This window comes from Amblyomma americanum, chromosome 3, assembly GCF_052857255.1.
Source record: "Amblyomma americanum isolate KBUSLIRL-KWMA chromosome 3, ASM5285725v1, whole genome shotgun sequence".
NCBI lineage: Eukaryota > Metazoa > Arthropoda > Arachnida > Ixodida > Ixodidae > Amblyomma > Amblyomma americanum.
This window is the reverse complement of record NC_135499.1, coordinates 90418865-90445736: the sequence shown is the minus strand read 5'-3', so window position 1 is coordinate 90445736 and position 26872 is coordinate 90418865. Positions and strand designations below refer to the sequence as shown.

The 26872-nt window shown below is 46.6% G+C and overlaps 1 long non-coding RNA gene across 1 annotated transcript in view; it reads right to left on the bottom strand.

Annotated features, from left to right (window-relative positions):
• Positions 1 to 20966, bottom strand: part of LOC144123144 (uncharacterized) — a 62371-nt gene extending 41405 nt beyond the window's left edge. Inside the window, exons 1-2 of the long non-coding RNA XR_013313023.1 lie at positions 20929 to 20966; positions 20168 to 20269 (exon numbers count right to left, since the gene is read on the bottom strand). This is a non-coding gene — a long non-coding RNA (uncharacterized LOC144123144). The remainder of the gene's footprint in view (positions 1 to 20167; positions 20270 to 20928) is intronic.
• Between the last annotated feature and the right edge of the window lie 5906 nt (positions 20967 to 26872).

Genomic DNA, 26872 nt, shown 5'->3' with positions numbered 1-26872 from the left:
GCGACATCGTTTGCGGTAGCAGATTTGAGAGCCGACGTTTCGACGTAACGGGTGAGATGGTCAACGGCAACGATGATCCACCGATTATTAGCCGAAGTAGTTGGAAGCGGGCCATAAAGATCAATGCCGACGCGGTCAAAGGGACGGCCAGGGCAAGGTAACGGCTGCAAAGGAGCGGCGGCGGAGTGGGGAGGTTTCTTGCGACGTTGGCAGGCGGTGCATGACCGAATGTGCTGACGTATGTAGCGGTACATACCTCGCCAGTAGAATCGCTGACGAAGGCGAGCATATGTTTTCAGTACACCAAAGTGGCCGCATTGTGGAGCGGCGTGAAAAGAGGCACAGATTGTAGCACGGAGGTGTCGAGGGATGACCAACAGCCACTTCCGGCCGTCGGGGAGGTAATTACGGCGGTATAAGAGGCCATCACGAACGGCGAAGTGGTGGGCTTGGCGGCGAAGGGTCCGGGTCGAATGATGCGGCGAGGGAGCGTTCAGGAAGTTTAGCAGCGAGGTGATCCAAGGATCCTTCAGTTGTTCGGAGAGCATATCAGGGATGTTGAACGAAGAGAATTCGTAGGCACAGACGAGGGCAGAGGTTGACTCGCATGGGAGTGGTGAACGAGAAAGGGCGTCGGCGTCCGAGTGCTTGCGGCCGGAGCGATAAATGACGTGTATATCAAACTCCTGGAGACGTAAAGCCCAGCGGGCGAGTCGGCCAGAAGGATCTTTGAGGGAGGATAGCCAGCATAGGGCGTGGTGGTCTGTGACGACATAGAAGGGCCGGCCGTAAATGTAAGGGCGGAACTTGGTAATTGCCCAAATGATGGCGAGACATTCTTTTTCTGTGACAGAATAGTTTGATTCCGCCTTGGTGAGGGCGCGGCTGGCGTAAGCGACGACGTATTCCGGATACCCAGGCTTTCGCTGGGCAAGAACTGCGCCCAAGCCCACACCGCTCGCGTCAGTGTGAATTTCTGTCGGACAGGCGGGATCAAAATGGCGAAGGATGGGGGGAGAGACCAACAGGCGGCGTAAAGTGCTGAACGCGGTATCGCAGGCGGGGGACCAAGACGAAAGGTTCGGGCTGCCGGCAAGAAGCTGCGTTAAAGGGGCGATGATACTGGCGAAATTTCGGATGAAGCGGCGAAAATATGAGCATAAGCCTATAAAACTGCGAAGTTCTTTTAAGGTGGTTGGTTTGGGGAAGTCAGCGACGGCGCGAAGTTTGGCAGGGTCAGGAAGAACGCCGTCTTTGGAGATGACATGGCCTAATATTGTGAGCTGCGTTGCACCGAAGTAACATTTTTTCAAGTTTAGTTGGAGGCCGGCGTCAGTAAGGCTAGTGAGTACGCGCTGAAGGCGGTGCAGATGGGAAGGAAAATCTTTGGAAAAAACGACAATGTCATCTAGGTAACACAGACAAGTTTCCCATTTGAGGCCACTGAGAATAGTGTCCATCATCCTTTCGAATGTGGCTGGAGCATTGCAGAGGCCGAATGGCATCACATTGAACTCATACAAGCCGTCTGGGGTGACGAAAGCGGTTTTCGGCCTGTCGTTCGCTGCCATCGGGACCTGCCAGTAGCCGGAGCGTAAGTCGAGAGATGAAAAATACTCCGCTCCCTGCAAGCAATCCAGTGCGTCGTCGATTCGGGGTAGAGGATAAACATCCTTGCGTGTGATCTTGTTGAGACGGCGGTAGTCCACACAGAACCTGATGGAGCCATCTTTTTTCGTCACCAAGACAACAGGAGAGGCCCAAGGGCTGTGAGAAGGCTGTATTATGCCGCGCCGAAGCATGTCGTCAACATTGTCACGGATGACGCGGCGCTCGCTCGGCGAGACTCGGTACGGTCGCTGACGCAAGGGAGCGTGGGTACCAGTGTCAATTGTGTGAGAGACGGCCAATGCGCGCCCCAAGGAGGGCTGGGAGAGGTCGAAAGAGTTGCGGAAGCGGCAGAGAAGTTCCAAGATTTGGTCACGGTAAGCGGACGGAAGGTCGGGAGCGATGTTACGACGAAAGACGTCGATGGAAATCGGATCGGGCGCTGTCGCACAACAGGCTAAGGCAGTAACTGGGGAACAGGCACGGGCATCGGAGAACTCGGAAGCAAGAGCAGGGTCCAGTTCTTCAATAGAGCCGAGGCATTCGCCGCGAAGAACAAACGACGGGCAAGAAGATGGGTTGGTGACATAGATGGCGCAGTGGCCATCGGAAATCGGGACAACGGCGAATGGAATGAGGAGGCGCTGATGGCGAGTGGCCGCTGCGGTAGGTGTGAAAAGAACAGGGCCGCTGAGGAAAGAGTCGGGGCGGAGCGGAACGAGGGCTGAAGAGGAGGGAGGTATGTCGGTGTCGGCAGCTACAAGAAGCTTAGCGGAGCGCACAGGTAGGTCACACAGCGAAACATCACACAGGGGAGAAAGCTCAAGTTCCGCACGGGCACAATCAATCACTGCACGGTGGGTCGAGAGGAAATCGCAGCCGAGGATGACATCTCAGATCTGTCTTGCCATTATAACTGAATGCGTATCCGTGATCCGTTCATTGCTGTTATTGTCGGGGGATATTGAAACCAACCCCGGCCCTAATGATAATGCCGCCGTACTAATCGAACTACAGAAATTAAATGCCGGTCAGGACACTCTAATCGCGGAAATGCAAGATTTGAAGCACCAACTCATAGCTACAGATAAGAAACTACTTGATCTGAGCCAAAGGATGGCTCAAGTAGAAAGTCAGCACGAAAACCTAATGGCTCTGCAAACAGAAATTCACAGCGTCAAAGGTGATACAGCTCAAACTACCCAGCTCATATGCAGTTTAGAAAACCGTATTGATGATTTAGAAAACAGATCCCGACGAAACAACCTAATATTTTACGGCATACGCGATCCAACCCCATCTGAAACCTCGGCGCAATCGGAACAACTAATCATTGATCAATGCAGTAGCCTTTTAAACATAAATTTAGACACAAAAGAAATCGAACGCGCTCATCGAATCGGTCGCCACTCTGACAGCACAGACCGTCCAATCATCGTAAAGCTCACATACCACAAAACCAAAAAGCTTATCCTGGCTAATGGACGCAAGTTGAAGGGTACCAATGTTAGTATCGGTGAAGATTTTTCACGGCCTGTTAGAACTGCTCGCAAACACCTTGTTGCGTTTGCAAAAGCCAAAAAAGTAGCTTTCACCCTTCCCTTCAAAACTCTCTTCATTGGCCCCAAGCGCTATTACTACGATGCATCATCAGAAACAGTCAAAGAAATCTCGTAGCCATCATCTCGTGATACCAAAGTAAGAAACTGTTCTCATCCTCCGCCTCAGCATAAGCTTTCATTTTCCGTTATCTTTACTAACATTCGTAGCTTTCTTCCGAAACGCGATACCGTATTCAACCTCATGTCATCATCCGATAGCAACCTGCTTATCCTAACAGAAACTTGGTTGACCAACGATGTTAGCGACCATGAAATTCAGACAGACTTTCCCGGTTTTGATATTTATCGCAAAGATCGTAAGGAAACACGAGGTGGGGGGGTTTTAATAGCAGCAAGCCAACAGTTGTCATGTACGCCAATTAGCCTTGCCTCAGATCTGGAATTTCTTTGGCTTCTCATTCGAGCCTCGCCCCAAACAGTATTGCTTGGCGTCTGCTACCGCCCTCCAAACAGCAATCCTGATTTCTGCACAAAATTAAATAAAATACTGTGTGACGTTGCTACATCACACCCTAACGCACATATTCTATTATTCGGTGACTTTAACTTTCCAAACGTTGATTGGTGTACCCAAACGGCTGCTAACACTGAATCAAATTATTTTCTTGACGTATGTCTTAATTTTAACCTTACGCAACTCATTACGGAACCGACACGTGTAGAAAAAAACTCCGCCAGTATTTTAGATCTGATACTAACAAACCATCCGGAAAGCCTAACGTCTATTTGCTTCCTACCAGAGATCAGTGATCACAAGGTTATCCATGCCACATTTTCCTTTGTTCCAACACCACGTGTCACTCACAAAAAAACTATTGTTCTGTACGACAAAGGGAACTATGAGGCCATAGATAATGAACTAACTGCCTTTCTTCCATCCTTTGCAGCATCATTTCATAACAGATCTCCTGAAGACAACTGGCTTATCTTTAAAATTAAGGTACACGAACTAACAAACAAATTCATTCCGAAAACCACTTTTCGTGAAAATCGCCACAAACCATGGTTCACAAGGTCCATAAAACGAATAGAAAATAAGAAAAAAAGGCTTTTCCGCGCAGCCAAGCATAGGCCGAGCACTTCAGCATGGAATAAATACTACGCAGCCGAAAAAGCTTATCTAGCAGCCACCCGCGACGCAAAACACTCCTTTTTCCGAAATGATTTGCCTAACATCCTACGTCACAGCCCAGAAAAATTTTGGAAAATAATACACCCGCAACAGCCCCGTGAAGTTATTCTCACTAACGAATGTGATGAAATAATCGCAGATGCTGACAGTGCTGCCGTATTCAATCGCGCATTTGCATCTGTATTCACTAAGGATACCGGCATACTTTCTGCGTCTACCCTTCCCAGAAACATAACGAATAACATGCCGGCCATAACCTTCTCTGTTGGTGGTATTGTTTCCCAAATTGAAAATATTAAACTCTCATCATCGGCCGGCATCGACGAAATCAACTCGAAAGTGTTAAAGAATATCAAACATACCGCTGCAAAATTTTTGTGCCTCATATTTTTGCAGTCATTGTCTACAGGTATTTTGCCTCACGACTGGAAGGTGGGAAAGGTCGTTCCCGTCTACAAATCAGGTAATAAAAATTCCCCTTTGAATTATCGTCCCATCTCGCTAACCAGCGTGCCGTGCAAGATCATGGAACATGTCATATACTCACAAATCATGAACTTCTTAGATACTAGCAACTTCTTTCATCATTCACAACATGGATTTAGGAAAGGATTTTCATGTGAAACACAGTTGGCACTTTTTCTACATGACCTGCATGCAAACCTTGACTGTAACATCCAGACTGACGCTGTATTTTTAGATTATGCTAAAGCATTCGATAAAGTATCCCACCGACTCTTGCTGCTAAAACTTTCCCTCCTAAATTTACACCCTCATGTCTTAAGATGGTTAGAACAGTTTCTTACTAATCGTACTCAATCTGTGCTCATAAACAGCCAGTCGTCTAGCCCCCTACCCGTAACCTCAGGCGTTCCACAAGGATCCGTCCTGGGTCCCCTTCTTTTCTTAATATACATTAACGATTTACCCTTGCATGTATCTTCCTCAATCCGCTTGTTTGCTGACGACTGTGTCATTTATCGTACAGTAACTAACATCCCAGACCAACACGCTCTTCAGACTGACCTTAACAGTGTACAAGAATGGTGCGATCAGTGGTTAATGACTCTTAACCCTAACAAATGCAAGCTCATGTCATTCACCCGAAGTCCTAGACCTTTTCGTTCTACTTACACAATAGACAACCTACCAATAGAATCTGTGCTAACATTTAAGTACCTAGGCATCACACTATCAACTAACCTATCCTGGAATGCGCACATTGTCAACATCATTTCATCGGCCAACAAAAAACTAGGTTTCCTCAAACGCCACATCCGTGATGCACCAAAAGATTTGAAATCACTAGCATATACGTCACTGATAAGGCCTAAACTTGAATATGCATCAGCCATCTGGGATCCCCATCAAAACTATCTGAAGGCTAACCTCGAAAGAGTTCAAAATCGCGCTGTTAGATTCATTCATTCCGCATACTCATACGACATCAGTGTATCGTCTTTGAAAGCTGAAATTAACTTGTCGCTTCTTTCCCATCGCCGGCGCATTGCTAGCCTCTGCCTTTTTCACAAATTCTTCAACGGTTCATTGCACGAAGCACCCTACATCGTACGCCGCATGCACATATCTCAGCGCACTGGTCATCCGCTCCAAGTTGTCCGTCCACGCTCCCGTACTACTACATTCTCGGCCTCGTTTTTTGCCCGAGCAGCATCTGACTGGAACGGCCTTCCCCACCAAGTCGCCGCCATTACCTGTCCATCAAGATTCCACCAGGAGATAACGCAGATGATGTTAGACTAGAACCTCATGTTATATCCGTAGCCCCACCCCTTATGTAATACCCCTGAATTGGGGTCTTTAAGGAAATAAACTGAACTGAACTGAACATCGTGAGAGCAGGCGGTCAGCACAACAAACTCGATGGTATAGGCGATGTCGTTGATAGAAACGCGGACCGTGCAGGCTGCGATGGGGTGGATGCGCTGAGAGGTGGCCGTACGTAGTGAAAAGTCAGACAGCGGCGTTGTCACCTTACGAAGTTTGCGGCGAAGAGCATCACTAATTACTGACACTGCAGCACCCGTGTCGACGAGCGCGAGAACGGGGACGCCTTCAACAGACACCTCAATCACGTTAGCAGGAGAACACGGAGGACTTAAAAAGTTCGCAAAACACGCAGTTCTTGCCTCCTGAACTGCGGCAGTCAGTTTTCCTCTGGGAGAGGGTCCGGGCGGCGGAGCATCGGAGAAATGGAACGTCGACGAGGGGAAGGCGAGCGGCGAGGAGGGTACTGGGAGCGATGTGTAGAGGAGGCAGAAGAGACATTAGGCAAGGGCGGCCCGGAATCGTAGCGGAAATTGCGCATGAAATTGCCAGAACGAGGAGATCGCTGACGGCAAAAGCGTGCGACATGGCCCGGAAGACCGCAGGAATAGCATATCGGTCGATTGTCCTCCGTACGCCAGGGGTTCGTAGGGTTTCGGCGGGGTCGACGAACCGGGACCTGCGGCGGGGGTATAGATGGCGGTGGAGCATAAAAGGCCGGGCTGCTAGGGTAGGCGGCAGAGGTGGGCGAGCGCCGTGTACCGGTGACTGCTTCAGCATAGGTGAGTGGCGCTGCCACAGGAGGAGGTGGGGGACTGGATGGCAGAACTGCAGCGACCTGCTCCTGAATAGCACGACGGATAGTGGGCGTGAGAGATGGCGGCAGGTCGTGCGGAGGGCAGACGGGGTCGGGAATGTGATGCAGCAGAGAAAGCTGGCGAGCGATCTCTTCGCGGATGAAGTCTTTAACCTGCTGCATGAACAGGGACTGCTCAGCAGACGAGCCACCAAGGGCCAAGCCAGCAAGACCCCCCGCAGGCGCGCCGGACTGCCGCGTAGATGCGCGGTGCTTGCGGAGTTCGTCGAAGCTTTGGCACAGCTGGATGACGGTAGCGACGGAGGTGGGGTTCTTCGCCAGCAGCATCTGGAAAGCGTCATCGGCTATGCCTTTAAGTATGTGGTTGACTTTATCCCCTTCGGACATGGAGGGGTTGACACGCTTGCACAGGTCAACGATGTCCTCGATGTAGCTTGTGAAAGTCTCGGAAGGGAGCTGAGATCGAGCACGAAGACGTTGCTCGGCGCGAAGCTTCCGGACGGCGGGGCGGCCGAAAACGTCGGCGAAGCTCGTTTTAAAGGACGACCAGGTGGGAAGGTCGGTCTCATGGTTGCGAAACCATAGGTTGGCAACGTCCGTCAGGTAGAAGAGGACGTTGCTGAGTTTCACGGAATCGTCCCACCGATTGTAAGTGCTGATGCGCTCATAGGAGGCCAGCCAATCGTCGACGTCTTGGTCATCGGTGCCACTAAAAGGAGAAGGGTCACGCTGGCGCTGCACCCCGTGACAGAGTACGGTGGCAGGGATGGGCTGCGATGGTTCACTCGGACCTTCCGGCATGGTGGCGGAGACGAGGAGCGTTCCACTTCGAAGTTCCAGGATGAGGACCGGGACGGGAACCGAGGCACCTCCACCAAGTGTCAAGGCGTTTATTTGAAGTACAGGTCGGTTGGTCTTGGTTGACCGGCGACACGACGGGCACACTCACAGGCGTCGTTCGAAAAAACCCAGCTGCACTTCGTCTGCTTCTTCATTGTCCCGCTTGAACTCGTCCGCTTCTTCGCTGCGCTGCGCCTGTCGGTCCCATTACAATATATATATATATACACGAGCCCCTCATTTCCTTTATCTTGTCTGCTAATAGCTTAACGAGGGTCTCGGATCTGGCAGTCTTGATTTCAAAAGTAGCATAAGGGGCTCTCGCACAGTTTCCGCCCTCGCAGTTAGATGATGTTTCACGTCACACTCGCGCTAATACAGGACGTGCTACGTCCGCCGCTATGGACGAGGGTGGCGCTGGTAGAACCTCTCAAGGTTCGCTTACACCCGATAAACATAACCACCTGCGAGAGCAGCAGATTTGACAGCCGTCGCCGTAGCTCGGTTGGTAGAGCACTGGGAACGATATTCGGAGGTCGTGGGTTTGGATCCCGCCGGCGGCCTAATTGTTTTCCTGCTGCTTTATAAGTAACTTTTTAAGCGATAGAATAATCGAGGTATTATTATCCCAGTGATCAGCACTACGCCTTAAAAAAATAAACATATCTCTATGCACCTTGGTTTCGGTGACTGTTGGCTCCCTTCATAAGTTTGTCCAACGAGCCTCTCATTTCCTTAGCTTTGTCTGCTAATAGCTTAACAAGGGTCTCGGTTCTCGCAGTCATGATGCCATAGGTAGCATAAGAGGGCTCTCGCACTGTTTCCGCCCTCGCCGTTAGATGACATTCCACCTTACACTCGCGGTAATACAGGACGTGCTACGTCCGCCGCTATGAACGAGGGTGGCGCTGGTGAACACTCACAAGGTTCGCTACACCCAATAAACATAAATACCCACGAGAGAAGATTGGACAGCCGTCGCCGTAGCTCAGTTCGTGGAGCACCGGAAGCATTATTCGGAGGTCGTGGGTTCGGATCCCACCGGCGGCATGGTTGTTCTTTCTGCTGCTTTATAAATTATTTTCTTTAAGCGATAGATTAACCGAAGTATTATTATCCCGCTGATCAACCCTACACGTTTAAAACAATTTAAACATTCCCCTATGCACCTTGATTTCGGTGACTTTTGGCTCCGTTCATAAGTTTGTCTAACGAGCCTCTCATTTCATTAGCTTTGTCTGCTTATAGCTTAACAAGGGTCTCGGTTTTGGCAGTCTTGATGCCATAGATAGCATAAGAAGGCGCTCGCACAGTTTCCGCCCTCGCCGTTAGATCACGTTCCACGACACACTTGCGGTAATACAGGGCGTGCCTCGTCCGCCCCTATAGACGAGGGTTGCGCTGGTCAACTCTCAAGGTTCGCTTATGCCCAATAAAGATAAATACCCGCGAGAGCAGCAGATTGGCCAGCCGTCGCCGTAGCTCGGTTGGTAGAGCACCGGACACGATATTCGGAGATCATGGGTTCGGATCCCACCGGCGGCATGGTTGTTTTTTCTGCGGCTTTATAAGTAATTTTCTTTAAGCGATAGATTAGTCGAAGTATTGTTATCCCACTGATCAGCACTACAGATTAAAAAAAAATTAAGTATTCCCCTATGCGCCTTGGTTTCGGTGACTGTTTGCTCCCTTCATAAGTTTATCAAACGAGCCCCTCATTTCCTTGACTTTGTCGGCTCCCAACACATGTGCAACGTGCTCTTAACACAGCGCTATCCACATTCCCTTATTTATGACGCCATAAGCAGAGCTTCAAATCTGAACCGTAGTCAAATACTCCAGGGGCACCGAATAGATAACCGAAATGATTACACTACAAACCTTATTCTCACATTTAACAGTAACGGACCGAACATAAACAGAATTCTTAACTAGCACTTTAATATCCTCCAGCAAAGTCAACGACAATCGAAAATATTATATTTACATGCGCACCCCGCGTGATCTACAGGCGTTCCAAAAACATTCAGAACCCTCTAGTCCACTCCAAGGAACACAGAGCCACCAAAATATGGATGCCAGCCCTGTGGTAAAGGTCGCTGCAAAGTTTGCAAGCACATGCAGACTACGTGTTCCCAAACATGTACGAGGTCAGTTTTCCAGCATTCAATCAACGGTAAAATTGACAGCGACTCATCAAACGTTATTTACCTTCTTGAATGCACTGTGTGTATCCAGCAATACTTAGGACAGACAAACACTGCATTCCGCGTTCTATTTAACAAAAACCGCGCACACACCAAGTCTCTCCCAAATCTTCCCCTATCCAAGCATGTAAACGCAGGACACCCATTTGACCACTTAAAAGTAACAATTATTCAAGGGGGCTTCAAAAACAGGCGAGAACGTGAAGAACGTAAATCCTATTTTATCCATCCTAGTTTAATATTATTCAAGAAGGTCTTAACGAAAAGCCTGGTACCCTTTCTTTTATTCACGACCTCCAAACAAAATAATACTACACTTCACGTTAATTGGCTAACTCAGATATACCCTTTATAACTCCTAGTGTATATCCCACGCAATCATACCCCTCCTTACTCATACATTATCCTGCCTCGTGCAGTATTGATAAGCTTTGACATTAATTCCTTACATTTTCCGACAATTGGAAATCTTTGTACACAGCTAGCCCAGCCCTCCTCCTCTACAAACAAGTATTCCCGACGGAGTCGGTTCAACGACCCGCCCAGGGAGAGGGGTGCACCGTTCAGTGAAAACCAGACCCCCTGAGTAAGTTCTTACACATGTGCTCGTTAACGTAGCCCACTCCTCCCTTAACGTTCTAGCCCTCGGCTCACCGGAAATTAGTGAGACCCCCAAAAGGCGCCTCGTTTGGCCTGTTCGTCGCTGCCAGTGTCATTTGGGCAGCGGCGCCTCTTTGGCCACGCATGTGCAGCGGCGCCCATCTTTGTGTTTGTGCATTTTTTTGTGCGTTTTGTTTGCGCGTTTTGCTTTCGTGCGCCTTTGGTTGCCGCGCTGCCCATGTCCCCCGCACCGTCTCCCTCTCCCTTTCTCTCGTTTCTTCATCTCCTTTTGTGCCCCTTTCCTTCCTTACTATACTAGTTGTCCCCTTTTTTCTTTTCTTTCTATTTTTTGCTTGCTCCCTGAATATTTCTCTTGTCTGCTCCCCGCACCCCCACTTTTATTCTTATTTTTAGTTCAATTTTTGGAACTGTTGTTGCTTTATGCTTGTTACACTCCTTTCTCCCTTCTCTGCAGCTCACAAACATAAAACATCCATCTGACGCGAGACCACTACAGTCCTGAAGAAGACCGCACCTCGGTCGAAACGTTGATAAATAAATGTGTCTCTGTAGAAGCGCCCACTTCTCTTAAATTTTTATTCTGCGGAGCCAACGTCCTTTGGAAATTCCCCGTCGAGAGCCCAACCACCGCTATCATCGGAGACTCTCAAGTAAAATGCTTGCATCAGCACTTCAATCCTGCAATCCCGCAAACCCCGGCATTTATCTGCCAACCTGGTGCCAAAATTGAACACATCCCCAACCTCCTGGATTGGGTACCACGAGGTGTGTCGGACATCGTTCTTCACGTCGGAAGCAACGACGTCGCAATCATGGATGCCGCTACCGCCGCAGACCGGTACGCGCAACAGAGCCATCAAATCAGAATAGGAAGACCTGATATTTTTAACATTTTTGCAACGCTGGTACTACCTCGGGTACCAAATTTGCGCAGAAATTCAACCAACAGGCCTCAAGGGGTAAAGAACAACCAGAAGGACCAGACCTTTAATGCCCCCCTTGTCGACATCTGCCGACGAAAGCAGAACACTTCTTCGTAGACCACCGAATGGAAATATTCCACCCTAGCAAAGTTCTGTCCGCAGATGGCGTGCACCCCAGTTTGGTGGAGTCTCGTTGCTGTCTTGGATAATCTATAACTTACTCCTCCGAATTTGCCACTGCACATTGGGGCAATGGAGGGACTACGTGCCACAACTTCCACAGCCTCGGCAGCAACAAAATTCGATGAATACTGCAGAGCCTCGAACATTTGCACAAGTCGTAGGCCAAAATGCTATGTCTACGAGACAAGCAGCAGCCAGTCTTCAAGACATCACCACCAGCCCACCAATCACCTCCCGAACATCGAGGGGACACAGCAGCGCAGCAAACAGCCACCCCAGACCACCAGTGGTACAGCAGCAGCACGTTCCCCTACAGCAAGCACCTCAGCCCAGGCGGGCACATCAAACAAGCCATCGTGTCGTGAGGCAAGCCCGAAGAGAAGAACGCAACCGAGGCAGAAACCTGCCGTGGATTCTGCACCAGAACAGTGACCCATCACCAGCAGCACGTCATATAACTGTGGAGTGACCCCCAGCACCCCTGTTTTACCTTATGACCTCCGGAAGCGTTGTGGTTCCGCCCAGTGAGTACGCAGGGACTGATACGCACGCCGCGTGAGTACTCCGCCTCCCTTGTTCTCTTATCACCAGCAGCCCTGTTTCAAAACTTAGGCTTTTCTTAAATTACGAAAAATAATTGATAAGCGGCTTAGACATGACCATGTTAAAACCTTAAAAATGTACCTTCGGGCTAATATCGTACCGAAAGGTCTACAAGTGAAGCTGATACCAGCAATGAATAATCTATCAGAAGGAGGCAAAATGAAATGGAACGACATATAAGAATCAGCTTCCCTGGAGTTACTCAAAATCACAATTCGACACTACTGATCCGGAGTTCCCGGGTTCGAACCCGACCGCGGCGGCTGCGTTTTTATGGAGGAAAAACGCTAAGGCGCCCGTGTGCTGTGCGATGTCAGCGCACGTTAAAGATCCCCAGGTGGTCTAAATTATTCCGGAGCCCTCCACTACGGCACCTATTCTTCCTTTCTTCTTTCACTCCCTCTATCTCTTCCCTTACGGCGCGGTTCAAATGTCCAAAGATATAAGAGACAGATACTGCGCCATTTCCTTTCCCCAAAAACCAATTATTATTATTATTATCACTCTGAGAAAGCTTCGGTGATACTGAGAATAGAGGAGCGTCGGGCTCGGAACAATCTTCTTGTTTCCGCGCTGGAGGCCGAGGAACTAGAACGTTTCAAAACAAAAAAAAAAACTTCAGAAATGGGCATTACTCAAAATTAGAAAATTTACACTGGACAATGTTCCCCATGACAAATGGATGAAAGAAGTACTAAGTGCGGTTGGATCAAATTCTCCCCACCCTGATATCGCTCAGTCTAAGGTCAGCCAAGGGCGAAAACTCTCAAAACAGGGCCATCAAAGTGTAGACAACATCACCAATCTATCTCTAACACCGCTCACAGAATATTAGGGAGCCGTCCTATCTAGAGGGGTGACTTTTTGCTCCCGCACAGGCAAATACAATGACTTCCAACTCCTGAAAGATCTTGACGACTTCGCCAGAAAACTTCGCCTGAGAGAATACTTCTTTGATAAGCCCGAAAACCCCCACCAAACCCACCAAAACTCTGCCTTCCACCCAGCAAACCAAAATTGGACTCCCAACATCGGATGGGAAAAACACTTGGATATCTATATTGAGGCAGTTCTTAATGACATTATTGAAAATTTTAAAAACAACAGGTTAGGACCAGACAATCTTCCTAAAAGAGAACGTACTGCTCTAGAGGCGCTCAGCAACCGTACCGACATCGTCATAAAGCCAGCTGATTAGGGCAGAGGCATTGTTATCTTGAACAGGTTGGACTATATAGCAGAAGGCATCCGACAGCTTTCTGACTATAATTTTTATAAACAACTTCATGGCGACCCCACCGACGAGCACTCAAAATCTATATCTGACATTCTCCTCCACCTCACAAAACGCAATGAAATCTCCAAAAAACTATGCAAGGCGATCACGGGTACTCCTCGATGGCCAATAATTTCAGGAATCGGCACCATAACAGAACCAATATCAAAGTACACTGACACTCTAATTAGCCACATTCCAGCCACACATTCATCCTACATCAAAAATACACACCACTTTCTCCGCCAGATAGACAATATAACATTACCTAAAGGAGCCTTTCTTGTGACCATGGATGTAACATCCTTATACACAAATATTCCTCATGCCGACGGCATTTCATCCCTTTTAGAATCTTATGAACAGCAAAGACCTCATGAATCTCTAAGGCCAAACGTCTTAGGAACACTAGCCAAAATTGTGTTAGAATATAATAGCTTCGAATTTGATCTTCAATATTATCTACAAGTAAGTGGCACCGCTATGGGAACAAGAATGGCCCCAAATTATGCCAACATCTTCATGCATCATATAGAGTCAAAATTTCTTGTCTAATTCAGCCGTACTTGTACAAGCACTATTTGGATGATATTTTTATAATATGGACAAACACAGAACAACAACTTATCCGTTTCATTGACAGTTTCAACTCCGTACACCCAAGCGTAAAGTTTATGCACAGTTACTCAGCCAGTCAAATCAACTTTCTTGATGTTGACATTCTGGTGGACAAGGGGTCAGTTCGTACAACCGTTTATAGAAAACCGAACAACTCACAAAAATGTCTACATTTTCAAAGCTCCCATCCCCGTCACTGCAAAATCAGCATCCCCTATTCACAGGCCCATCCTTTTCGAAGAATCTGCTCTAACGACCTAGACATTCATGAAAACTCCAAAGACATGCGCAACGTGCTCTTAACACAGCGCTATCCACGTTCCCTTATTGATGACACCATAAGCAGAGCTTCAAATCTGAACCGTAGTCAAATACTCCAGGGGCACCAAGTAGATAACCGAAATGATTACATTACAAACCTTATTCTCACATTTAACAGTAACGCACCGAACGTAAGCAGAATTCTTAATAAGCACTTTAATATTCTCCAGCAAAGTCAACGACAATCGAAAATATTTACATGCGCACCCCGCGTAATTTACAGGCGTTCCAGAAACATTCAGAACCATCTAGTCCACTCCAAGGAACACAAAACCCCAAAATATGGATGCCAGCCCTGTGGTAAAGGTCGCTGCAAAGTTTACAAGCACATGCAGACTACGTGTTCCGCAACTAGTACGAGGTCAGTTTTCCAGCATTCAATCAACGGTAACTTTGAGTGCGGCTCATCAAACGTTATTTACCTTCTTGAATGCACTGTGTGTAACCAGCAATACGTAGGACAGACAAACACTGCATTCCGCATTCGATTTAACAATCCCCGCGCACACACCTAGTCTCTCCCAAATCTTCCCCTATCCAAGCATGTAAACGCAGAAGGACACCCATTTGACCAACTAAAAGTAACAATTGTTCAAGGGGGCTTCAAAAACAGGCGAGAACGTGAACAATGTAAATCCTATTTTATCCATCCTAGTTTAATACTATTCAAGAAGGTCTTAACGAAAAGTCTGGTAAACTTTCTTTTATTCACGACCTCCGAACAAAATGATACTACACTTCTCGTTAATTGGATAACTCAGATATACCCTTTACAACTCCTAGTGTATATCCCAGGCAATCATACCGCTCCTTACTTACACTATCATGCCTCGTGCAGTATTGATAAGCTTTGACGTTCCTTCCTTATATTTTCCGACAATTGGAAATCTTTCTACACAGCTAGCCCAGCCCTCCTCCCCTACAAACAAGTATTCCCGACGAAGTCGGTTCAACGACCCGCCCAGGGAGAGGGGTGTACCGTTCAGTCAAACCCAGACCTCCTGAGTAAGTTCTTACACATGTGTTCGTTAACATAGCCCACTCCTTCCCTTCCTTAACGTTCTAGCCCTCGGCTCACCGGAAATTAGTGACACCCCCAAAAGGCGCCTGGTTTGGCCTGTTCGTCGCTGCCAGTGTCATTTGCGCAGCGGCGCCTCTTTGGCCACGCATCTGCAGCGGCGCCCTTCTTTGTGTTTGTGCCTTTTGTTTGTGCGTTTTGTTTGCACGTTTCGCTTTCGTACGCCTGTGGTTGCCGCGCTGCCCATGTCCCCCGCACCGTCTTCCTCTCCCTTTCTCTCGTTTCGCCATCTCCTTTGTACCCCTTTCCTTCCTTACTATACTAGTTCTCCCACTTTTTTCTTTTCTTTCTATTTTTTGTTTCATCCCTGAATATTGTACCTGTCTGCTCCCCGCACCCCCATCGTTATTTTTTATTTTTTATTGCGAAGCAATACTTCTTTAGGTCGCACTTCAGCCCGTTCCGTGGCGAGGCGGTGGTAGGCACCATTGACCTTTAGCGTGACCTCGCTGCGTGACGTCACACCACGTGACCTAGAGTGACGTCACACCAGCTGTGTAAAAACGGGGCCCCATCTCACGCCGTCGCGAGGCGAGGCGGTAGCCACCAACGGCGGCCAAACTCCCGCTCCTCTCACCAGGGGCGCTACGGTCGGTGTGACATCACACCAGCTGTATAAATCAGCTCCGCTCCTCTCGCCAAGGCTGTCATACAGCCAGATGTTACGATGGTGCCTACGAACAAGGCAGCTCGGCAGAATGCAAAGAGGAAGCATCAGCGAGCTACTGAGACGGAAGAAGAACGAGAAGAACGACTTTCTAAGCGGCGTGCCCAGTATGCAGCTCGGCGACAACGTGCAACCTCCTCTGTGGAAACAGCAGAAGCAAAGGAAGAAATTATGAGTTTGCCCGACAGTCTCCTTCTAATAGTTCAGAACGCTGGAACGCGACTAAACGGCGGAGGCGTGTCCAAGAAACCCCGGAACAGCGGCAGCAGCGGCTCGAGAAGGAACGTGCGTTTCGAGAGAAGGAAAACGAAAAGCGAAGAAAACAGCAAAAATACGATACACTATTGCTTCGCAATCACCAGGCTTAACCAAGCTAAGCCACGGCCGTTTTTGTTCATTTTTTTTCAACTGTTGTTGCTATATGCTTGTTATACTCCTTTCTCCCTCCTCTGCAGCTCACAACCTTAAAACATCCATATGACGCGAGACCACTGCAGTCCTAAAGAAGACCGCACCGCCGTCGAAACGTTGATAAAAAAATGTCTCTGTAGAAGTGCCCACTTCTCTTAAATCTTTATTTTTCGGAGCCAATGCAACCTACGTTTGTAACGTATATATACACACATATATATATATATATATATATATAGTATAGAAAGATAAACGTATTTGGTTGCTAGAGGCAAATATTCAAAGTTGAAAACGCTTCATTTAGCCATAGATTTATTTTGAGCCGACGTTTCGGACAGAGCCTGTCCTTTCTCAAGACTGCGGTTACAGGGGTCTTCTTCCTCTTCTTAAGGAGTTGGCACAGGCACACATGTACGACACACGAAAAAAAGAAACAAACGGAGGCAAAAAATACTAGAAAAGATACAGATAGAAAGGGAAGAAAGGGGAACAAATAAAAAAGAAGAAAAATGCGCTGTCCCCCGCCGCCCACCCCGCAGCCGCGGGGAGCAGTGCCAACTCCTTAAGACGAGGAAGAAGACCCCTGTAACCGCAGTCTTGAGAAAGGACGGGCTCTGTCCGAAACGTCGACTCAAATTAAATCTATGGCTAAATGAAGCGTTTTCAACTTTGAAATATATATATATATATATATATATATATATATATATATTCTCCTATGCACCTTAATTTCGGTGACTGTTGGCTCCCTTCATATATATATATATATATTGCACACCGTGGCTGATGACAGATCAACTGATAATTGGTCGTGAAAGGTTGCCCGCGAGGACCAACCTGGGTCTCGGAAGCCCTACATAACTTGCCATCGCGGGCAGTGGCTCATCGCTTAACCGCTGCACCACTAGGCGAGAAGTGGTGCAACGACTTCTAGGAATATATGACTGGAAAGTAGAACATGACCAATTACTCATATAAGATCATTAACGCATTATCGCTGTTCAAACAGCTTCCATTCGTGACCAATCGGTACGAACACCAAAACAAGTGGAAATGGAGCTGACAGCGCACCTAATTCGCATTTGTTCTAACCATGCCATACATTTTAAGAAATCTAGGAAACGCGCAGCTCAGTCTGGGAAGGCGCACACGAGTTTTGAGAAGCCTTTTTAATCAGCTACTTTTCTTAGCTGTAAAGGTGCTCGGCGTCTTTAGGCCCTTTTCATGTGCACCGACCTGTGTGACCATAGAAGTCCGCATGGAGAAGAAAGGCTGGAGAATCGCAGATTAGACATTGCAACGCCTGCTGGACGCCTTTGAGTGCTCTACACAATTTATTTAATATCGACAGCCGCAAACAGTTGGTGTCGTAGCTCCTCTTAGAGGTGTATTATATAAGGTTCTGAGTTGCGATTTGCGATGCGTTCAGAGTGCGAAAAGTCTCGAGGATGCAATAGTCGCGCTGGTGCTGTAGTGGAGCAAGCGTACGATCAGCCACGCGCCGCGCAGGAGAACAGCAGTGGTAATTTTTGTCTGCAGAACTCGACTTTCACATAATTTCGATTATTATCAAGGCGTCAAAAACACTTGGCTTCCTTAGATGCAACTTAATATAACAAATGCAGAGACAACGGTTTAGACGTACAATGCGTTAGTCAGCTCTAAGTTGAGAATACGCCTCTTTTTGGTACCCAAATGTGCATACTTGATAAACTAATGTCTTTGCAAATAACGCCGCCCGGTTTGCATCTATGACCCGGAACATATTGCCTAGCAGGAATTAGAAAAAATACAACAGCTTAAGTTTTCTTGAAAGACCAAATATCTCGCATGCTATCGTTTTTGTACAGAATATATCGTGCTGATTTTTTATTTGCTATGTGCCACAACATACCGCTTCACCACTTTTTGTTAACGTGCTGATCACCTATTGAAAATCGAACCCACCTTTGATCCAGCTGATACCGTTAACTTATCGGCTTATCCTCTTTTCGTGAGGACGTCACTGGGAAAACATATGTTGTAAAATTCCGGGAGACCTCGTCAACGCCTCTGCTTTGTGAGTTTCTCCTAAAGAATTTGCGGCAGAGTTGATTTCAACATCACAAAGTACTGCGGCGTTTTTCATCAAGCACTAGTGTGTAGCTAGGCCAGAACTATACTTTTCATTTCTTCGGGCGCAAAGCGCCTATGCTCTCTGTACACGCTCTTCGGATTTCTCGCCTCTAGATTTCTTTCGTGGGGGCTATTCAAAATCGAAAATAGCACCTAGAGCAAAGAATAACGACTGCGTGCAAGAATATTGCGAAACAAGCACTGCTCATAGTTATGCAGCACAAGAAAGCACAGTTTCTGATGTGCACTACTGCCGAAAAAAAACTTCGAGCATTATTTGTAACTTTGCTGCCCCGCCAACAGAATATTGTTAAGGTTCCGTTCAAAAAAGATGATATCGAGTTATTGCAAAAACATTTACCGGGTGCACTTAAGCAACTCATGAGCGAGTAACGTCAAGGCATTTCAAATCTGTTGCAGTTCTATTCACATTCCATTATCAGTCTGTTCCATTTATATTTTATTGCATCCCAATACTATTCTAATGATGTCCTATTTTTTCTGCGACTGGAGCAGTTTTAACCACTATTACTGACCATCACTGGTAACATTCTGTATATTCTCGTTGTTCGAAGACATAAAATAGTTTAAATTAGTGGCGAGATTTGTAACAGCAATTCTTGGACGACGCCCGGGATTCTTGCCGGTGAACTATCTCATGCTTTCGCATTATTAAACTAAATTCATTTTTATTTTGCAGAAGTGCGGCTTGTTTTTTTTTATGTGTAAGTAAGGATGTTGCTGGTTGAAGCGTGTGCACGGAGGCCTCAGTAAATGTATATCATTGTTCTGAACAAATTTATTATAGAATGAAACATAAGGAAACTGCGACAAGCTGTCGATCTCCGTCGTACAAACACGCGACAAAAGCTCAGTTATGCTTTCTGCCAGGCCACTTGGTTCATTTTGACGTTCGAACACATGTAATCAGAAAACCTCATTCATGAAGTCAAACGAAATTGCTATTTCCGGCGCTCGTCGTGCGCTCCGCTTTCAGATCGGCGCTGTTTTAATGAAAAATTGGACCACGCTTATCTTTTTGTAGGAGCTTAATACAGGTTGCTAACAGTGTAGGAAGAAGCTGGAAAACTACATGCTCTAGGTTTCCCGCATAAAATCATGACTTAAATCTAGTAATTAAGAAGTAAACAAGAGAAGCATAACAATTACCTAAAGAGAGCATAAAAAGACTGAGTTTCAAATAGGTCGTCGCCTTCGAATAAATACCAGGCAGAAAGAAGTAGTCTATTTCTATTAATCACTTTTTGAGAGCTTTATAAACATTGTTTTGTTTGTAGCACAGTGCGAACATTTTTAGAAGAAAAAAGGGTACTCACCACGGCAGAATAATGTGGAGGGCAAGCAGAAGCAAAACAAAAGCCTTTCTAGTAGCCATCATATTGAATGTTGAGGAGCCTCTATTATTTCTTTCACTGTCACTGTAACAAAACATGGAGTAAAATCAATACTTCTTTAATTACACTAGTCCGAAAGCAGTACATACATTGTTGCTGCCTTTATCGTGCTACCTCAGAAAAACACGAAAATTACTATTCTTCATGCAGCTCCCCATTCTGATTAGTCAGGCGCTAATATATATCATTTCTAGCTGCGATATGCGTAACGCCATGGCACTTGTTGGCCCAGAGGCTCGGAACTTTTTGCAACAGATACTGATAATGAGGTACGTTCTTCTCAATAGTAGTAGTAGTAGTAGTAGTAGTAGTAGTAGTAGTAGTAGTAGTAGTAGTAGTAGTAGTAGTAGTAGTAGTTTATAAAAAATAATAAAAAGGAAGGAAAAGATTTTTGTAGCCCCGGCATCTGCCATCGACACTGAAGCACCTGAGCTGGGGCAGCTGAAATAAAGGATAGCAGGCAGAATGGGGAAATGAATTGGAAGAGGTGAGAGGGCAGCGTGCTTTGGCGCTTCCTAGACTTCTGAAGTTAGCGCTTCATTATGCAAAGGAAGACTTCATGCGAGACCATAAAAAGATGATGGCTGTAATGTGAAGCTCTCGAGTCAAAATTATTAATCCTGCACATGCTACAGCTGAAAACGTAGCGAAGAAGAGAACCGTGAGCAATGCCATCACGTTACCCCTCACGACGTTTTCACTCCCACCGTCCAAATACCGAAGGGACATCTGCGCATTATTTATATATGGTGAAGTGGGAAAGAGAAATTGATGACCGCACATGCCCTAGCACACAGAAAGTTTGCATAAGGTTATTTTTTTTGCTCCTTGTCGCCATTGCTGCAATTGCTGCATGAGCAGATCTGGAAAAAACAACCTCATTCATCACTGTGGCGAACAATTATTTGATATTTGATCGTATGACGGCGCCGATATATTGAGATGAGTGCTTACTAAATTGCTGAAGTAAAAATGAGCTGAGGCCTGTAAAACGGTCTGCGCTGTGTATTCCGCGAGAAATACGACGTGCGATTAACTCTCGAGACAATTGCTACCACCGATTAACTCTCGAGACAATTGGTACCACACACGCCTATTTGCTTCATCTGAAGTTTGCAGAACTGCAGTGCGAGCAGCATGTCCTGCTGCCAGTTGCGTTAAAAAAGCGCATGACTGACAACGTCTTCTTCCAACGGCAGGCTGTCGCGTTTATGACCACGTGCAAGGTATAAAATTTGCAGTGAAAATATTTTTTTTTGCACAGACTTTTCATATCTCGCTCGTATACACAATGCTGCGTGGTATTATATGCATAGCTACGAAGCTGCAGTTCTTTTTCGTCACAGATGATAAAGATTGGTGCTTGCAATACGACACTGTAGAACCATGTTGATGGTAATATAACAGCGATATTTCTGAGAACTGCACGCATGCTAGTGCGAGCAGCGTGTTTGCTCAATTACGTTTTTTTTTATATTCTATTAGCGTCATCATCTGGAGTAGGCGATCCAGGGCCAGCATCTGAGGTTGTTTCAGCCTCCACGTCTTTTGCTGTTGAGCATTAGCTAATTTATTTCGCTATGGCGCACTCAGTTCTGGCAGACTGCGCAAACTAGGCCGGCATCAGTGACGCTATTTCGCCTTTCTGGCGCATCTTTGTCCTTGGCGCCGATGACTAGGCATGTAAAATATAGGAGGCTATGTGGCCTCGAGCTTTCTCACGAAAGCTGCAGCCTGCTGATAGAAGATGACATTGTTTCTTGAGCACCGCAGTTGGTCGCACTGCGGGAAGAGTGCGTCTCAGCTCAGCGTCTCAAACTTGTGTTTATAAACATGTTCTTTGTGTCAATTGTGTTATGAAACACAAAGATTGAAAGCGCATTTATTCAAATACACAAAGACACAACACTTATCCCACTGTTCTGCGCTTGCGTGGACGCACTGTGCTCACTTTGTTCGGCGCACATCGTCATAAAGTATACTGGGCGGCCGTCCTTTCGCCGTTGGCAGGGTGGTATCTCGATATCTGCATGTGTCCTGCTGCCCACACTGTAACTGTACTAGGGGTCAGTCAAGCTGCCCCTGAGCATCATTTTCTCCTTGTATCCCCGACAACCGTTGTATCTACTTGTTTGTGGAAATACTTCGTTGTGAAGCGGGGACATTGACGAGGACAGCTGAATAAAAATATTGAAACAAGCGCAAAAACTAAAACTGCGAACATTTGACAGAAATTGGCATCGCGAATCGCAGAGCCGGCTTTGGATGTGTCATGAAGTGACATTGCAAATACGCGGCAAGCCGCGGACAAATGAGGTCATCGTTGGAAGCGTGATCGAATGCCATAGGCACTATGGGGTAAAGAGCACACATCAAGGTCCATCGTTGGAGGTGCCATGGAGTGACATTGCCAATACGGCGGAGAGAGAAAATAAGCAAGCGATCATTGGAGGTAGCATAGAGTGGCATTTACGACATTGGGACGACGATATCAACACTTGTACTACATATGACCCATTCTTAACAGCGTGCTTCGAACATTGCGCCATTATATATGGCTCCCTGGATCATGTCTCAAATGCAGAACTGAAACCACGTGCCGGGTACTAATGAGACCAGCAGTCCCCGGATACTTTGTACCCGGAAAGAAAACGAGATTTTCCAGCTTTTTGCGCTACCTTTTTATTCAAGTATGTGCGACCAACTAGCCCAGCAACAGGCTTTATTGAACCATAAAACCTGCTCTGTGGTAATAGGTTCGTTGGATAATCTGGCTCTTCGTCTGATGTGGGTGGAGTACCCGCGCAATTATCAGAACGGCCGAGTAGACATATCGAGCACGTTCCTTTGCCTGCCCGCATTTTATCTACCGGAAACGCCTAGTTTGAGAGAGTGTAAATCAAAGCATGCGCCGCCGCACAGAATGCAATTGCTTAAACTTTGCGCTTTACTTGCCAAAAGCTGGAATCGCCGGCGCAACGTGCGCAGTGACTCGGGACAAAAGCAGAGACAATGCTTTTTGCCATCTGCTGCTGTAAAGTTCGCACGCACAGGAACTTTAATGCGCCGCACAAATTTGTTATCAGCATTCCTTGGACATATTGTTTTTTTTCCTGCATGCACCGCGTTTGCTTGCTTTTGGCATATATCTTTTGAATCCTTACTATCGCTGACGGCTTGACATTAAAGAATGTAGTCTTCGCCAGCTGTAGATTTTTTTTTTACAATCGAGCTCACAAAACGTGTCGATGTTTACAGGAGTGTGTTCGAATTATATGTATGCTTCCAGCATGGTGGTCACATTTGTCTACACAACATTAGCACACACAGGTTCTTGTGTAGAAACCGCGATGCGCACAAATGTGGGCACTGCAGAAAATGACTGAATTGTGCGACGCCATGCCAAGGAGTATTTCAAGCCTGCCGTGCGACATTAAACGAAACATTGTTTTCAAAATAAGCATAGTGACATGTGTACGGCAGTGGTCCGTGCAGATTTTTGTTTGCTGGATTTCGCAAGATTAGGGCTTTAAACAGTTTAAGTTATTTGCTGAGTTTTGAAATTTAGCAAGTCGTCTTTGAAGAATTACGAAAAAACAGTATGACAGAAACTTTCAAGCTTGTGTGGAATGAAGTTGTGATGATATGATGTTTCGACTTAAAGCGATTAACTAAGCATCCGGAAGGATGCGAATTTCCACTGGACAATCATAGCATGCTCACTTGAAAAAAAATTGAAAGCTTTCAAGTTGCCCTCCTAAGACTTTCCGCCTGAAGAGGATACTGATGCCGAAAGCAGGTGTTATATGCACGCAGAAAAAATATTATAAATTGGCAGAATGGTGGCGAAAGTGAAATATTTATGCTAAATTTGGGCCCGCAGTGCTCGCGGGCAGTGCGCGTCGAGATGCGTGATCTCCGGTTTTTTTATTTATGTCCGGCAGTACCATCCCTTGCGGCCGCTGCCCATCGCATCTTCGGTGAGGCGAGGCGAAAAATATGAAGTTAGAGTCACCAATGTGGCGGCGCCAGCTCAAACGGAGGCTGTCTCAAACCAAGCGTTAGCAGTTGATTTCGTCCGCACTGCCCAGATCACTCCTTTTGAGTGCTATAGACAGACATCCTGACGACTCTGCTGTATGCATGTACCTATGTTTTTCCAGTTAACTCTTTCCGTTGTAAAAGCGGCTTGTGAAAGTAGGCCGCTTAATAATTGTTCCTTGCAAATGCTACAACCCTGCTATTTTAATCTTCTCCGCACGGTTACAGCGAATGGACTAAATTTAACTTTCAAGAGAAAATTCCAACTCGGCTTTATTTGTTTTAAATGACCATGTCGTTGTATTACACAATACCCTGTTCTCTGTTCTCATGTGATACTATGTTAACCATTATGTCACGTTGTGGTTACGGCATTAGGCACAAATAGGTAGACGGTTCTAAAAACTTTATTTAGCTGACTTGACCCACAAAGAATAGAACTCGACAGCGGCTACAGGAACAAGGTAGCTCAGTGGTCATCGACGAAGAGCATCAGTGCCCCTAAAAACCTCGCTTAGTTTAAAACTTCTCACGATAATGCGCTGAAAGAACCTGCAAAATTCATTTTGAGGTATAATAGAGAGGCTAGTTGGTGACTATTTGTAGAGTGCATCTTGAAACCGCGCAAAAAAAGACCAGGGACGAGGAAAAAATATACAGGACAGAGCGCGGAACTTCAACTGGTTTATTACAACAGTGCGTCACAATTATAAAATCATCGTAATCACGTGGTAACATGACAAACGATCATCACGTAACATTGTGCGCGGGCGTGTACGAGACATCTTGCAATCTAGATATGAATACTCTTTATCGGACAGGCTAACCGAGGTTTTGCTGACGCACGAGCCGGATTCCTTCTTGATAGAGTAGGCCTCATACACTTCTCTGCTTAGTTTAGACCCGAACTTTTTGAAGATAGTGGTATCGCGGTAACTAGGCGTGCTACCTCGGCAGTGGCGACAATGGTTAGCCACATGCCCTCCCCCCGCCAATGCGCCTACACCTGCGTGGTGCTCCTGAAGTCTGACGTTTATACTATGTCCAGTTTGTCCGATGTAGCTTTTCCAACAGGAGAGGGGTATACGGTAAACAACCCCCATTTTGCATGGGACAAATCTTTCTGCGTGCTTATTACCGCATTCTTCTTTGTGCTTTCCCGGCACCTTGTTGCACAGGCCGGCCAGTTTTTGGTGTGCGGTGAAGACCACCGGCACGTCGCCCTTCAGAGCCACTTTTTTCAAGCGATGCGAGATCTGGTGGTAGTATGGGATGGCAACGGGTCTCTTGCGTTGCGCTTCATCCCTACGGTGGTGCTCAGGTACGCCCCTGGCTTCATTGGCAATGGCCTCTAGCACAGAGGTGATTAACGCCCCAGGGAAACAACAACACTGGTCAGCTTTTTTTATCTGAAAACTTCACGCTGTGTGCCATTTCATGATTACAGGACTTGTCCAGAGCAGCACGCAGGCAGTTTTTTGTGATACCCTTTTTAACAAGCTTAGAATGAGCTAATTGGTGGCTTAAAATCGCTTTTTTTGAGCGAGGCTGATACCTCCAGCACGCTTGGGTTTCGCGGACAACAATACAGATATCAAGGAATTGCAAGGAACCATGCGCTGGCACCTCATGGGTGAAGCTAAGACCAAAAGAGCACTCTGAGAAGATTTCTAGAACCCGGTGCACTGCTGTCATACCCCCCTCATGCGTAACCACTTTCAGGAAAATAGCGTAATCATCCACGTACCTAAAAACCTTAGCCAAGTAGGCTGTGTCAAGGCGTTCAGCAATTCGCTTCTCACAGTAAGATAAAAATATGTCACTCAACAAAGGGGCTATGCAAGAGCCAATACAAACGCCAAGCCCTTGAATGAAGTTCTTTCCTTCAAAATTGACAATGGTTGATGAAAGATAAAACCTAAGCATTTCTAAAAAGTTATCTACACTTAATCCACATGCATTCTGAAAGGCCACAGGGCCATAGTCATCAATTGTACATTTAAGAGCACAAAAGAGTTTGTCCTGACGTATGGAATAAAACAGCTCGGATACGTCTATTGAGAAAGGAAACAATGGTTGATTCGAGCTTTCGTGGTCACGAAGAAATGCGATAACCCCTTGAGAATTCTTTATCATGAACGAGTCCGCTATTTAGAGTTTACGCAAAGGTTTTTGTAAAAACTTGAATAAAGCCCCCTGCCACGTATCCCGCTCTGAAACATTGGCTCTGAAGGGAACGCCTTCTTTATGACTTCTCGCGGAAAAAAAAAAACGCAGTGCCCCGCTCTTTTTCTTTTTGACAGTTTTTCCAAGATTTGCCAGGTTGTGCCTGTCACACAAGACCAACACAAGATTTTGAAGGTCAGCAAGCACTCCAGATGAGTCCGGTGGCATCTATCGCCACAAAAAGTGACAAAGCGTAAAAAAAATAAACATTGGAAAGCTTTGCGCAATTACCCTCTCTAAATATTTTGTGACCCCAAGCTTAAAAGGAACGAAAACAAAGACTCAAAATGCAAACACTACTGTACTTCAACTGGCGTAATAGGAAACCAAGGTACACGAAGAAAGTGTGAACCGTAATGT